Source organism: Erpetoichthys calabaricus, chromosome 1 (assembly GCF_900747795.2).
Source record: "Erpetoichthys calabaricus chromosome 1, fErpCal1.3, whole genome shotgun sequence".
In the NCBI taxonomy this organism is placed as follows: Eukaryota; Metazoa; Chordata; class Cladistia; order Polypteriformes; family Polypteridae; genus Erpetoichthys; species Erpetoichthys calabaricus.
The window spans coordinates 21,567,930-21,582,394 of record NC_041394.2 but is presented as its reverse complement, the minus strand read 5'-3'; the positions used below and the strand labels follow the sequence as shown (position 1 = coordinate 21,582,394).

Sequence of the window (14,465 nt, the reverse complement as noted above, 5' to 3'; positions counted from 1 at the left end):
TAACAACAATGACATGTCCAAACTCTCTGGGCAAATAGTAGGGACGTAAACTTACGGCCAACAGTTCGATATCCCTGCAGCAAGTGGAGATTTTGACTTTAACATGTCCAGAGTGACACCACCGTGTATTAACATAGAGAGCGAGTCCTCCTCCTTTGTGCTTACCACAGGTACTTGCATCTCTGTCCGCTCTAACTGTGGTAAACCCGTGTAGCTCCACGTTGGCATCTGGGATGGTGTTATTTAGCCAGGTTTCGCAAAAACACAACAAACTGCATTCTCTGTAGGTCCTTACATTTTTCACCAGCGCAGCCAGTTCGTCGATCTTATTTGAGATTGAGTTTACATTCCCCAGAATCACAGAAGGCACCGAAGGCTTGAAACGCCACTTTCTCGCAAGCCGCTTCTTCTGTCCGTTTTAGTCAGCTCTCACATTCATCAATAACACTATTGACACTTCGTTGTGTTTCTTTCATGCAATGTTGTTGTCTTCCTCATCTACCTCAGCTCGTTCTGTGTAGATGTCAGTTTTTAAGGCAGCGTGTTGTCTTCTTGCATGTGAGCTCAAACATATATTACATTTTCCCAGGTGTTCTCCTGCATTCTTCTACGGAGTTTTGTTTTTACGAGCGTCGTTCGTAAGAAAGACCATCCCGCTGCAGTGTTAAAAGATGGCAATGAGAAAGCAAAGCTGTCCAGTTCTTCAAAATCATCGTCATCTGCTGCTTAGCCTCACCATGCCTCGCATGCTCACTTTTTCTCTAACTTTCCCGCGCGCGCCTCGATAGACTCCTAAACAAGGACGGAAGCACGTAGCAGACTCGAAACCACGCCCACTCTATGCCCGCGGGGTTTGTCACTGGACGTGTAGTCCTTGCTAAACTTCATTACCCAAGATGCACTTAGTGATGCCCGTCAGCTCGCGCTTCCTTGATCCGTTTTTCCCGCTACTTTCCTATTCTGCCGGTGACCGTTTGAGTAATTCCTTCTGCATACCTGTGCTGATGTTAGCCTGACTACAAAAGGACAACATGATTATAGGAGCTGAGGCAGAAGAACAAGAAGAAGAAGCACTGCAAAATGAAAGTGAGTCGAAACACAGAAACAAACAGGTACCCGTAGTCTGGAGCTTTAGTAGCTGCGTTATTAGCAAAGAGCTTTCTGACTTAGTTTAATGGTAACGACAGTAACGCTGGTCAATAAAGGTTTGTCAGAACGACTTAGGGAGGGGTTGTTTTTAAAGTTCTTTTTCATGCTGATTTCAGAAATGTACTAACAATAGTTTTTGAATTATAGATTTCTATAATTCAATTTGTGAACCCGTATTAAGTTGTACACGAAATTCAGGATTAAAATTGCCGTTTGTGAATATGTTGTAACGTTTCACATTAACACTGGACATCTAAAGCTATTTGTTAAGGCAATGGATTAAAATGGGCTCAGATACATATGTACGAAACATATTGATTAGTGATGCCAAGATCAAAGAAGGTTTTTTTTGGATCTCACATTAAGGAATTGCTTCAAGATGAGAATTTTGATGACCAGCCGAACCCGACTGAAAAAGCTTTATGGTAGTCCTTTAAGAGTACAGTATTTGGGGAATTACAAGACAGAGAGCTACCAAGAAATAGTGGATGATCTTTAGAAGTTGTACAAAGCCATGGGAAGTCAGATGTGTTTACAAATGAATGCCTTGGATTCTTGTCTGAACTTTTTCATCTGAAAATCATGGGAGTGATCAGCGACGAGCATTGCAAATAGTTTCATCAGGACATGAAACTGACTACTACTGGACCCTCAGGTGAGCCTGTGACGTCATGGATGATGGACTATCCGTCAGGCAGACCGCAGTTTGGGAAACTCAAGGACTGCGTGAGCAACACTGGAGCTCCACCATGAACAGGCCTGTCTGCTTTACTCTTTATTCTGCACACCTCTGGCTACAAATATAACAGCAGGTCATGTCAACTGCAGAAATTCTCAGATGATTCTAAGCGTATGGGGTCTATTGATAAGAATGATGGATCAGGGGAAGAACTGTCTGTAACTTAACATCAGCAAAACCAAGGAACTGCTGATTGACTTTGAACACTCCAAAGAGCCTCTATGTCTGGTCACTATTAAGGGAGTGGATGTGGAGGGGGTCCACTTCTACAAGTATTTGGGGGGTCCACATTAATGACAGGTTGGACTGGATACAGAACACAGAAGAACTATGAAAGAAACGGCAGAGCAGGGTATTCTTCTTTAGGACTCTGTGTTCCTTTAAGGTGGGAGGTGACACCCTTCACATCTTCTATAATTCAGTGATGGCCTGTGTGGTGTGCTGGGCTGGTAACATCACTTCAAGAGAATCCCACTGAATCAACAAGTTAATTAAAAGGGCAGACTCAGTTACATGACACACTCTGGAAACCCTGGAGGTCATAGTGAAGAAGGGAATTTAGAAAAAAATTGAGTGCCATTATCAAGAATGCTGCCCATCCTCTCTCTGACACAACAACACTAAGGACTTAGGGACAAAGAATCATTCAACAGAAGTCTGTCAAGAAACACAATGGGGGCTCCTTTTTACCAACAGCAAAACACTTGCATAATGTAACATTGGGATTGGGACTGCCAAGTCAGAAGTTTTCTAATTAATTTTATCGCTTTATTGTCACTCTGGTGTTTTTCATTTATTTATTTATTTTTGAATTTATTTACATACTTACCTTCCAATCTGCCTATTTATGTATGTATTTATTTAAAGAGTTTCTCTAAAAAGCCACAATTCCCCTGGGGACAAATAAAGTTCTCTCTCTCTCAGTCTATCTATAATGTAGTGCATATCTATCTATCTATCTATCTATCTATCTATCTATCTATCTATCTATCTATCTATCTATCTATCTATCTATCTATCTATCTATCTATCTATCTATTATATAGTGCCCTTCACTCCTATCTATCTATCTATCTATCTATCTATCTATCTATCTATCTATCTATCTATGCATGCTCTAAGCCAGGGGTAGGCAACGTCGGTCCTGGAGTGCCACAGTATGTGCAGGTTTTTGTTCCAACTCAGTTCCTTAACGAGAACTCAATTATTGCTGATGAAGCACATATTGCTTAAGTGACATTTTAATGCTTCATTTTAGTGGTCTTGCTTGTTAAGGTTCTCCAACCTTAATTGCTTATTTCAATCTTAAACTGCTGCATTCAGTGTTTGAATTGCTCCTTATTAGCAATAAGATGTGAAAGACAAAGCAGCCAGCAGTTCTCCAGCTAGCTTTTTTCCAATTACATCTGTGTGTGTTCATCATGCACGGTTTGATTTAATAAAACACTTAATAGAAAAATGTGACAGACTGAAAATGATCTGTTTTAGGCTTCAAATCATTTGGATGATATCCTTGGAAAGGAAAAAAATCTACGATATAAAAGCCTTACATTGCACAGACTAACAAGCCATAAAATTAAATAAGGTCTGAGACTGGCAATGATTGGTTTCTAATTAAGCAATTGGGTTGAATGAAAACCTGTAGCCACTGCGGCTCACCAGGACCGACATTGCCTACCCCTGTTTTACATCTTATTGCTAATAAGGAGCAATTAAAACACTGAATGCAGCAGTTTAAGATTGAAATAAGCAATTAAGGTTGGAGAACCTTAACAAGCGAGACCACTAAAATGAAGCATTAAAATGTCACTTAAGCAATATGTGCTTCATCAGCAATAATTGAGTTCTCGTTAAGGAACTGGGTTGTAACAAAAACCTGCACATACTGTGGCACTCCAGGACCGACGTTGCCTACCCCTGCTCTAAGCAAGTATATACAGTGTAAATAAATGTTTGTTGTAAATTTTAAGTTTTTGCACAATAAAGCAAATCTAATTAGATATTTGAATTTAATTAGAAAAATACTGTAAACTTCATCTGTATTGATTCATGTGACAAAACAAAGGTAATTTTGTTACCCAGTGTTATCAGTATTGATGAATGTCCAGAAAGGAGCAAATGATGTACTTTGATACACAAAATGAATAGGTAATCGTTGAAGACAAAATGCTGGGATGTGTCACCATGCACCAAAATTGTAAACTTATTTTCATTTCAACAATTGGAACTTGTGCAGAACATATATCGTGAGCTTAAGAAGTATATCCTGGTATATTTTATTAATAGCAGAAATTTTAAAATGTGTGATGATTTTAAATTGGTGGTATCAGCTGACATGTGTGCCAATATGTGGAGTCCTTTTTTGTTTCCCTTTATTTATATAGTTTTGAACAAGGATCTTCATTTATGGTCTTGGAAGTCCATAGTGTCTGCAGGTTTTCGTTCCAACCAGTTTCATAATTAGAAGCCAGGCCTAGCAGATAATGAAACTTGGTATTCAATTATATGTCAGTGCTTTCATTCTTCCAAGACAAAAAATTGTACATTTTTTTTGTTTTCCGGTTTTTGATATCCATGTGTTTTATGGAATTTCCCTTCTCTCTCACTTACTTCAAAAATTATTTATTACCACATATACTTCATGATGGATGTACATGGATTTAAATGAAAGCCGCTGATTTTTGTCATTTACACCTCATTATTAACTGGTGGCTGGTTAAGAAAACGGGCAACAATTACAACCTTAATGCAAATGTTTAAAACTAAAATAGGCAAGTAAAGGTTCTGAAATATAATAAGAGAGTTAACTAAAAACTAAGCCAAAAAACATATTGCTTTATTAGTAAATAAACACGTTTTAATTTAAAAACTGGTTAAAGTGAAACGATGAGCCACTGCAGACCTCCAGGATATAACTGAATTTTCCTGGTTTAGGAGAATTGGACAAGTTCAGTTTGATAGTGTGCCCCTCTTTCATTATGTCATGTGCATATAGGTTTTCTTGTTTATTGTTTGGGTGAATGGAAAATGCTGAGCAAATGATTGAACTATTTAGCTGATATCAGGATGAAGAGGACCCTTCCCCACCTCCAACACCTTGAGTACCACTATTTACTGGTTTTTTTGTTTTTTTTTCATTTCAACCAATGACCCTTCCTAATTGGTTTGTTGCTTGCACAGCTGTTTTCTAAATATGCCAGTTTGGCAGAAAATCCTGTATATCTGGCAACCCTGGCATTGTATTTCCTGGTTGCCAGCTCTCTCATGTGCAACCCTACCTTTACAACTTTCAGACAAACTGAGTGAACTGCAGGCCGGTCTTACTGAATCACTGGGGATGTTAAGCTACACGACTGCTGCCGACTTGCCAAGATTATGTAAATGAAATTGCTGGAAATGTCACATAATATGACAAGGCTTTTTATGAGAGGTAACGGCAACACAAGTGGACCCTGAAGTGCTGGTAATGAAAGGAGTTTAACAGTCTACAATTAGATGTTCATTAAATTGATTACCTGCACGAGAAAGGGGCGTTTGAGGAGGGAGAAAGAGAAGCAGGTTAATTACCTGTCTGGGCAGAGATAGCTACTGGCCTTTTATCTCCGTGAAGTCTTTTAATACCCTTATTAAATAGGGCACCATTTATTATACGTTGTTAAATGAATGCACATCAAAGGTAAAGTTTATACATGTTGATGTACTGCCTTTCTTAAATCTGCAGGGTTGGAATTGGTTTGTATGGTGGCGTACCCATTAGAGAGGCTGGCTCACAGATACAACGCCCTGTGCCCTCTTAGCCTCACTCTGGCTGATTTACATGTGTTCCCAGTTATTTACATTGTATATTACTGGTTGGCCATCTGGACAATTACAATTACTGAACCAGGTGGCTATGGCTGATTTGTGATTAAATCAGACTTACTCACTCTGTCATTGTGCTGTGAATGGCAATTGAATTCAGCAAAGTCAATAGAGTCTAACTGCAACAGACTTCCAGAGCTACACTCCGTCGAGGAGGTTTTTGGTTTGCATTATACATTAGTGATATTACGCAATACAACTGGTAACTCTGTGTGTTAAGGTTATGGTTGTGTGACTGACTCAAATAATGACAAATGTCAAGTAAACCGAGTGACATACAATCCAATTACCTGTTCAGCGGAGCTCTGGTGATGTGCAGCTAGACCCTTCTCAGCAAGCTGCACATCTATTCAGCCAAAACAACTGCCTCTAACTGTGGGATGGGGCTGGGACTGGTGTGAGTGGGGTCCTCCATCAAGGTGGCTCTGAGGCTAGGGATCTGCACTGGCAATCTGAAGGTTGCCGGTTCGAATCCCGTAAATGCCAATAGGGACTCTGCTCTGTTGGGCCCTTCAGCAAGGTCCTTAACCTGCAATTGCTGAGCGCTTTGAGTAGTGAGAAAAGCGCTATATAAATGCAAAGAATTATTATTATTATTAACTACAAAACATGAGTTAGGCTCGGGTCCACTGTGGGACATGAGATGGGGTGGAGTCAAATGTTAGGCCCAGCCCATGCTGTGTAACCTTTTGCTCAAGCACGATGTCCAAGTGTTAGCAAATGAAGGATGTGTAATGTTAGATATGTTCTTATGTAATCAATTTGCTAGTATTGAAACATTTTATTTATTGAGTTCAGTAGCAATGATGTTGTTTGTTTATTCATCACCTTGCAAAGTGAATGTCATCCCCGCAGCAGTAGTGTGTATTTTAAGAATTTCAGCGCCATGAACTGAGTGCAGTATTACGACTTCATGTCAGCACAGTTTTAGGACAGAAGTTGTGTGAACACTAATGGTAATATTCAGACATACAACCCTATCCTGTCATGAGTTTACAGTAAGGACTCCTTTGCACCCACGACAATTCAACAAGCTAACACCTCATTTAAGAAATTAGGTATCCTTTCCAAGAATGAAGAAGGCCTTTCAACCATCTTGAAAATTTAATCAATCCCATCACATTATAATACTGTTTACAGGGCGGCATCAAAAGTGCAGTACTGCCTGCTCATTTGCCAATTTTCTGTTACCGGAAAATATTACAGTATGGGCAGGCAGGGTCTGTAGCAAGCTGTACTAGTGCAGTGAATGAAATATTGTTATATGGAAATGAAAAGTAAATAAGCAAATGTGAAATTGAGTCAAGAATTACACCAATGATAAAATCATCAAAGGGCACAGGATGGCGTTTAAATGACTCCAGCTGCCTGGCAGTGAGAGCCTAAATTCCTGCAGCAGACTTTGCCTCTCAGCCCATGTGCTCCTGGGCCCCTGTTTGATTAGGTTCTGTTGCTGAATGATAAAAGGCTTCGTGACAGCAGGCCCACGACGGCCAGTGGACATTCCATGGCGTTTTAGCATAAATTTGCTTGTCACTGTGGCTGTCTAATTACAGCATGGAGAGCCATTTAAGGAACTGAGCATCTATTTTAGGATGCTGGTTTCACCTTGAGTTCTGCTTGCCTTTCTTTCTAATTCTGAACAAATAGCAGCCTGGACCAACATATCACTTGCTAGTCTGAAACAAACAAGCAATCACCAAAACTTGTGTCAGCAGGGCAAACACAAAGCACTGGAAAATAGTGGGAAATGTGCAAAAGAACAAAAACACCATTCATAAATGAGAGGCTTTGTTGTGGGGTGTATAATTTTGGGAAGTTTCAAGTAAAACTGACCTACAGGTAGCTGACTACCAGTCTGAAGAACAGGCTCCGATTGGCTGTGCTGGATGTTTTATAGAAACCTGTACACCCACCACACTGACAATGGAACAATTGGCGCACTGCAATATGGTGTTCAGCCATAAGGAGGATGTGGGTGTGTGTGTGGGGGGGGGGGGTTATGTAGGGGGCTACAAGTGAAAAAGTGGGGCCTTTGACTAATAGCAATCTGAACTCTAGTTTTTAATGAAGAGGACACCAGGGGGCGGTAAACCCTTCATGGTGGACATCCATCTGTGTGGTCTGCTTAGAGACAGCAGCTGGAAACAACCAATCAATCATAGTATCTATCTCTTTAAAAAAAATGTGTCATATGAAAGGGAACACACTAATTGCTGATGCTTTATTGGTGATTAAACTTCTTATTCCTAGCAGACTGAAAGTGTAATTTGCATATAATTAATTGAGAGATGAGAGATCTGGGCAATCAATGATTTATGTTCTGTTGAAAATTATCATTTGTATATCCGAAATCTTTGTAGGAAAAAAATGTAATTCTTTCTATTTGGGAAAATACTGCTTATCTCTTATTTAACTGTATAAAAAAAGATTTTTTGAAAACAGAAAAATCTACCTCTTATAGTGCCTCTTTATTGTGTATATAGTGCCTTTCATATCACTCTGTCAGATTTGTGTAACTAACCCCAGGTTTGCCATTTCTATCCAAACATGCTATTCACTATGTGATCCCAGGTGAATCCTTTGGCCTGCCATTGCCACAGTCATACACATATACTTAAATTCTATTATCTAGCGATGATGTTTAACATTAAAAGGCACTATATGCAGTGGAGTTTCTATGTGACAAGTCAGAACATGTGACTCCCTTGTGACGATGCATTAAAATGTTGGCTTCTGCTTCAGTCTTTGCCCCAAGTACATGTGTGACCGTGAGCAAATCATGTAAGGCACCAGTGATCTAATAGCAAAAACAGGGAAACAGCTTGATGTGTCTGAAATTAAAGTCAACATCTTGTATATGTCAATGTCATGAAATGGAAGTGGAGAAAAATGAATATGCCAAGCAGTTTTAAAGGCAAAATCTCATCAATCTACCCAACCATCTTCCAAACCCACATTGTAGAAAATCCTGTAATTGTTTTCATGTGGGATAGTCGGTTATATAATTGTAAATAAAGCTTTCTTTAAAATTAAAAGTTGATCTTATATAATAAATCTATCTTACTAAATATTGTCTTACATGTCTATTCCTTATAGTTTATGTCTTTACTATCATATTGTGCCTTCCTCTCCTCTATCAGTATATCATATAGTGCCTTCCCTCACTATCTAGAATATAATTTCCTCCAGATAGATAGGATAGGCACCATATGATTGATATATAGAGGAAATGCACAATATGATGGAAAGATAGAGTATGGAAATGCACTCTGTCCTTCTATCTTTCCTCCCTATCCATCTATTGCATAGTGCCTAGTGCCTTTCCTCTCTATATAACAATTATATAGTGCTTTTCCTCTTTGTCTATTGTGTAAAGGAAAGACCAACACAGGTTCAAACGTCTGGGGTACCAAACTTGGTAACCTTCATTTAATGAAAAAAATCAAAAGCAGAGAGATAAAAACAAAATTAATGGCCACTGCCACTAACAATTACAAAAGTTCTTAAGCAATACAGATGGTAGTGTTTTATGTGTCTTGCACCTTGGTCAAAAAATGTTGATATGGCTCCTAGGGGCTTGGGGAGGTCAATGGGGACTCTTTCAGAGCTGAGTCAAGCAAGACCATGTTGTCAGCAGTAGTGCTTACCTCGTCAGTGCCATGAAAGCACCCCAATAAGTGTGTGACACTATCTTTTTATCTATTTGTATAGTGCCTTTCCTCACTATTGAACAATTATATAGTGCATTTCCTCTATCTATAGTATCAACCAGTTATATAGTACCTTTCCTTTATATCTATCTTTTTTACATAGAATGGAAAGATGCAGTATATGAGAGACTGTGCCTTTTCTTTCTTTCTTTCTTTCTTTCTTTCTTTCTTTCTTTCTTTCTTTCTTTCTTTCTTTCTTTCTTTCTTTCTTTCTTTCTTTCCATCCCCTGGCTCTCATTATTTTCTAGATGAACTTGATTCCTTTCAGACCTTTTCCTTGCTCTTCCATTCCCCTCAGATCACATCAGTCCAGTCGGTCATCCCCAGTCTCCGTATCCCCTTTACATTCAAATGCATAGAAGTAAAGACAAAAGTAAGTTGACGAAGTCCAGTGATTGCACACCCTTGTCAGAAGTCTGACGTGCTCTTCATTGTTTCCCATTCAGCCCGTGGCAGGTTGTCGTGTATTGTGTAGCCATGTCAGCTGTCGGCCTGTCCTCTCCCAGCTGGATGGCCAGTGTCCTTTTTCCTCAGCCTTTGTTTGCAGCTCTTATCTGTTTCTATATCGGCCTCTTTTTGTCTTTATAGACGAGGTACTTGATCTTTAGTCTTTCCAAATGGAAACTCATGAAACCCTCGTGGTCTGTATCATGGTATAGGTATTTCTTTTACCTGAGGAGATTTTCCTCGGACTTGTAGTTAAAAAATAGTTAATTCCCATAGATCTGTAGATGTGTTTTTTTTACATTTTTAATATGGTCAAACCAAATTAAAAAACGGTATGATGAAGAAAAGAGCCTGGATTTGTGTGTCTAAAAAATGTATTAAATGCTCAAAGATCTAGAATAGTCTTTTTATTCTACGACAACACCATAATATTATTTTAGTAAGCGGACCTGCTTTCTGGATTTTCTTAGAAGTAGTTGTGGCGACCTCTCATTTCCTTAACTCCTGTTCGCTCGTATCCTCATTACCATGAACTCACAATATTTGCATATCGAGAAAGTCTTGTCCAATCAGCGAAGCGACTGGGCGGGTCCGGAGGGGCGGTGTCGGCGTTGTAACAAAATCCAGAGGCGAAGAGCTGGCCGACAATAACAAAAGCGCAGGAGTGCGGGGAGTGTCAACGCTGCCGAGTGACTCCGCGGGCTGCGGTTTTTTTATATGCAGTATTATAAAGAGGATTTTTCTGTAGTTTGCGGATTATATAAGTGGAGAGAATTTGTGGCTGCCTTTTTTTTGTTTCTTACATTTTTTCTTAAAAGCTGCGTTTTTTATCTGCTGCATACTGGATTTTTGCTCTGTTTGGATTACACGCGCACCGAGGAAGCAGGACTGCGCCTAGTCAACTCAACCTGAGCCGCGATCGGTGAGTGGAGCGGCGTCGCGCCTGTGAGCCGGTCTGGGTTTCTGATGTTTTTCGATCGGGGAATCTCTGGTTTCAATTAAGAGGGAGGGCGGGTCGCATTCAGAGGCGAGTGCCCCCGCGATTGTCTAGTTTCTGGGCTCAGTGAAGTGTAGGTTGCGAAGCTGAGCAAAGAGGATGTCTCGTGTGCCACACTCTTCCTACAGCTTTGCGTGTGGATCTGTGGTCTGAACAGCTGGTCATTTCAAGCGCAAATCTGGCGTCTTTATTTGTTTTACACGTTACGACGCGAAAGAGATCGCATTCCTCCTCGGGAAAGGGCAGAAGATGAAGAAAAGAAGGGAGGGAAGGTGCGGGGCCCAGTGCTGCTTCGGAGGCTTAATCGGTGCTACTCGCCGCGTCGCTCCGGGTGGCTTCGGGGTGCGCGCATCTGGTATATAGGTCAGCTGTCCGCCGGGTAGCCCGAGTGTGCAAACCCCCGGGAGATTTAGCTGACCGATCATCAAATACAAGGAACGCCCATCCCTACACAGCTTAAGTAGGGTAGCACATCTGGCTGCCTTGGAAAACTCTCACAAATCAAACCTCGCCAGTCCTACGAGTTGAGCTTCAGAAACAGCAGCCTCAGCGTGGGTGCCAATTGGACAATGCCTGCAATCCTCGGGGCTGCACAAGTTCAGCGAGCAGCTGCTCCTCCGAGTAATCCCACTGGAATGGGGGATCGCTCCTCCACCGCCTCCTTACTCTGCTCGGCCCAGCAGCCGACCTACTTGATCCGTCTCTGATTTACCGGCGACGGGACGAGTGGTACAGGCGTTAGTTTAGGGGACCTGAATGTGGGGCTCAGGGTGCCTTTTATTTGAGGGTAATGGGTTCATGGAATAAAGCGGTTGGTGTTATGTAAATGATTGGTGGTCGTGCTCGATGAGGTTTTATTAGTACATAGGTCTGTCAAACATTCGCATTTTACAATTACAGTAATACATAGAAACAGACCCGTATGCTGTATCTATAGTAGCAATAATATAAGCTATAAATAATATAAGTGGACGTGCTTTAGGTTTCTAATTTAAAGTGGAAGTGATTGGAAGTTGCCGATCCCGAGCGTATTCCCGAGGGTGCCAAGAAATGGACTAGAGCCAGTTCAAGGGATGGCTCCCGCTTTGCGCCCAGGTTGGGCATAAACTCCTGAATTGAGTAACAAGGTTAAAAACGAATAGACTTATAATAATGTGCAATAAAATATCTAAAATGTGCAGATGCGCGCCTCCTGTGTTTCTAAAATGATACTCCACCAGTCCGCTTTTTGCACACTTATTTTATTGTTAAGATGTAGCTGTAATGCAGAAGCAATAAAGTGAGGTGTGATTTTTACATGCCTGTTGTTTTCCTTTGTATAAAAACGTATTTGTGTATGTAGGTCAGCACCTTGTTTATTGTAACTACGTTATGGCTCCCAGGACCCGGGTTCAATACCAGCCCCATGCACTGTTGGTGTAGAGTTTGCAAGTTCTGTTTTTGTTGGAATAGGATTACTCCACGTACAGTTAACTAGTTTTCACTCACATTATATACTTGTGCATGTCAGTTTATCCGATTGTGTCTAATGTTTCGGTGTCTCTCTGAGGGGAAGTGACAATGACTGTGGAAAGTGTGGCAGCCCCAGGGCTTAAGGGAAAGGGGACTGAACCCAGAGGCCATTACCTATGAGAAACTTGAATGTTTTCCCTGTGGTGGAGCAGGTCATCTCCTGGTGCACCAGTGTCCCTGGCATCTCAAAGAATGATTGTGAGGTTAGTATGTGAGTCTTTACTGGCCTGAGGAGAGTATGTTTGTGCCCTGGAATGGATATGTGTATATATTTTATTTATATATGTGTATATATATATATATATATATATATATAATATACTTGCCCTCTGTACTGTTTGGAACACAGGCACATTTTCCCTTGATTCACCCCTCTGCTCCACAATTTAAAATTACAAATCAAACAATTCAGACATCAAGATTGAAGTGCATATTGCGGACTGTCATTTAAGGGTATTTGCATACATTTTGGTCACATCATGCAGAAATAACACTTTTTGTACAATTTATATATACGTAAGCAGAGGGGTAAATCAAGGAAAATGTGTCTTTGTTTGAAACCTTATGGAGGGTACTTGCATATATATCTGTGTGTGTGTAGCATATATTTATGTCATATATAGTACATTCCATACATACAGTATGATATATTAAGATTAGATTGTACATACGTTAATAATCCCAAATTCAAATGCATACTGCAGCAAAAAAAAAAAAAACGTAAAATAGATGGATAAATAAAACAATAGATTTAAAACATAATGCATTATATATTATGCTAAAAAAGTAACTGTAGTAAATTGAACTTTACTATTTTCATATGACATCTGGCTGGAGTGAAGGAAGGGATGCTGAGAGGAGGCTTGAATTGTGTAATGGCAGCAGACAGAAAGAAATCCCTGGAGAAGCTTCGTGTTTACACCATGAAGGTGTGAGCCTGTGGCTTACAGAACTCCAAGAAAGTGCCACCATCCACTTTTCCACAGCAGCCTTCAGAGTGTCCAGGGTTAGTCCTGTGTTAGACCTGGCTTGTCTTATACGTTTGTTCAAGCATTTCGCATCTCATCACCTCAAGTTACTTCCCCAGGATACCACTGCATATAATGACAACACACTGCCTACAAAGGACTGGTAAAACATTTTTATCAGCTTGCTGTACACATCAAATGACTTGAGGTTTCCTTGGGATGTACAGTCTGCTCTGGCCCTTCTTTATACAGTGCCATTGTGTTGTGAAACTGCTCCAGTTTGCTGTTCATATAGACCCCCACCCCCCAGGTACTTGTAGTTCTGCATCATGTCCAGTTCCTCTCCCTTCATGGTGACTGGTCTTAGGGGCTCCTTAACATGCCAGATGTCCCCCACCAGCTATCATATAATCTATCTATCTATCTATCTATCTATCTATCTATCTATCTATCTATCTATCTATCTATCTATCTATCTATCTATCTATCTATCTATCTATCTATCTATCTATCTATCTATCTATCTATCTGCCTTTAATATGTATATATACACACACACACACATTGTGTATGTGTATTTATATGGTAATGTATATTCATGTGTTTATTAAGTGTATATTGTATGGGTTTAACAATTAGGGTGTGCTACAGTGTAGTGTGTGTGTCATATAAGCTTTATGTGTGTTGACGTTATATCCGTCTTTTGATTTTTGGTTTAACTTGAACCTGTTCTGCTTTGCTATGTCCCGAACTTGTGTTGGCAACATTGTGCACAAGACAGAAGCCCACCCTGCATGAGCAGGCATGGGGAGTACATGGAAACTCATGGCACTGACCTTACTTTGATTACGATAGATGCTCTGTGTGTGTGTATAATGTCAGTGTTTACATGTATCTGTACCCTCGACTAGAGCTTAACAGCTGAGTCACTATACGAGGCCTTACTTATTGCTGCTGTGTTTTTTGTGCCGCTAATTTAGAAGTGGCTCCAGCTTTGTCATTGTTAGTTTGATGTCAACAATTTCCACTCTTGAAAATTAAACCCGGTCTGATGCAGTTGAAGACTTTGGGATGAAAGG

The 14,465-nt window shown here is 40.4% G+C and overlaps 1 protein-coding gene across 1 annotated transcript in view; it reads left to right on the top strand.

Moving 5' to 3' along the window:
- The first annotated feature begins 10,503 nt into the window (after positions 1-10,503).
- Positions 10,504-14,465, top strand: part of numbl (NUMB like endocytic adaptor protein) — a 164,914-nt gene continuing 160,952 nt past the window's right edge. The window contains exon 1 of the mRNA XM_051934093.1: positions 10,504-10,831. The gene's annotated coding sequence lies outside the window, so the exon portion shown is untranslated. The remainder of the gene's footprint in view (positions 10,832-14,465) is intronic.